Source organism: Somniosus microcephalus, chromosome 8, assembly GCF_052327205.1.
Source record: "Somniosus microcephalus isolate GS21.2 chromosome 8, FLI_Smic_1.0, whole genome shotgun sequence".
NCBI lineage: Eukaryota > Metazoa > Chordata > Chondrichthyes > Squaliformes > Somniosidae > Somniosus > Somniosus microcephalus.
The window spans coordinates 3,117,355-3,119,497 of NC_140994.1; positions in this window are offsets into that span (position 1 = coordinate 3,117,355).

The following is a 2,143-nucleotide window of genomic DNA, read 5'->3' on the forward strand; positions in this document are numbered from 1 at the left end:
CTTATGCGGGACCTTATCGAAAGCCTTCTGAAAGTCCAAATATACCACATCCACTGGTTCTCCCTTATCTATTTTACCAGTTGCATCCTCAAAAAATTTCAGTAGATTAGTCAAGCATGATTTACCTATTGTAAATCCATGTTGACTTTGTACGATCCTGTCACTGCTTTCCAAGTGTTCTGCTATTACATCTTTTATAATGGACTCTAGCATTTTCCCCACTACCGATGTCAGGCTTACCGGTCTATAATTCCCCGCTTTTTCTCTACCACCTTTTTTGAATAGTGGGGTAACATTAGCTACCCTCCAATCCATGGGTACTGTTCCAGAGTCTATCGAGTTCTGGAAGATGACCAGCAATGCATCTACTATTTCTAGGGCCACTTCCTTAAGTACCCTGGGATGTAGATTATCAGGCCCTGGGGATTTATCGGCCTTCAGTTCCATCAATTTTCCGAACACCATTTCCCTACAAATACTGATTTCTTTCAGTTCCACCCTTTCATCAGACCCTATGTTCCCCAGCATCTCTGGGAGGTTATTTGTGTCCTCCTTTGTGAAGACAGAACCAAAATATGTATTTAGTTGGTCTGCCATTTCTTTGTTCCCCATTATAAATTCCCCTGATTCTGACTGCAAGGGACCTACGCTTGACTTCACCAATCTTTTTCTCTTCACATATCTATAAAAGCTTTTACAGTCAGTTTTTATGTTCCCTGAAAGCTTACTCTCATATTCTATTTTCCCTTTCTTAATTAATCCCTTTGTCCTCCTTTGTTCAATCCTAAACTGCTCCCAATCCTCAGGATTATTGCTTTTTCTGGCCATTTTATATGTCCTCTCCTCGGATCTTATGCTATCCCTAATTTCCCTTGTTCGCCATGGTTGAGTCACCTTTTTTGTTTTATTTTTATGCCAAACTGGGATGAACAAATTCTGTAGCTCATCCATGCGGTCTTTGAATGTTTGCCATTGCCTATCCACCGTCAACCCTTTGAGTGCCATTCCCCAATCAATCCTACCCAACTCGCTCCTCAGACCATCGTAGTTTCCTTTATTTAAATTGAGGACCCTAGTCTCTGAGTCAACTACTTCATTCTCCATCTTAATGAAGAATTCGATCATATTATGATCGCTCCGACCCAAGGGGCCTCGTACAACAAGATTGCTAATTAATCCTTTCTCGTTACATAATACCCAGTCTAAGATGGCCTGATCTCTGGTTGGTTCCTCGACATATTGGTCCAGGAAACAATCCCGTAAACACTCCAGGAATTCCTCCTCCACAGTATTGTTACTAATTTGGTTGGCCCAATCTATATGTAGATTAAAGTCACCCATGATGACTGCTGTGCCCTTATTGCACGCTTCTTTAATTTCCCTTTTAATGCCATCCCCAACCTCTGCCTTACTGTTTGGAGGTCTATATACCACTCCCACTAACGTTTTTTCCCCTTAGTATTCCTCAATTCTACCCATACAGATTCCAGATCATCAGAGCTAATATCCTTCATTACAATTGTGTTAATCCCTTCTTTAACCAGTAATGCTACCCCACCTCCCTTTCCTTTTTGTCTATCTTTCCTGAATATCGAATACCCCTGAATGTTGAGTTCCCAGTCTTGGCCATCCTTGAGCCACGTTTCCGTAATCCCAACCAAATCATATTCGTTTACCTCTATTTGCGCAGCCAATTCATCCACCTTATTACAAATGCTCCTCACATTAAGACACAAAGCCTTCAGGCTTGTTTTTTTAACGCTCAGACCTATTAGAATTATTATTTTCTGTGGCCACGTTTGATTTATACCGTTGATTTCTCTGACTGCCACTTTTGTTTTTCTCCTTCCTATCTTTTGCTTTTATCCTTGTTTCCCTTTCCTCTGTCTCCCTGCTCAGGTTCCCAACCCCCTGCCATTTTAGTTTAAACCCTCCCCCAGAGCACTAGCAAACACTCCCCCTCGGACATCGGTTCCAGCCCTGCCCAGGTGCAAACCGTCCGGTTTGAACTGGTCCCACCTCCCCCAGAACCGGTTCCAATGTCACAGGAACTTGAATCCCTCCCCCTGGCACCATTCCTCTAGCCACGTATTCATCTGAAGTATCCTTCTATTTCTACTCTGACTAGCACGTGGCACTGGTA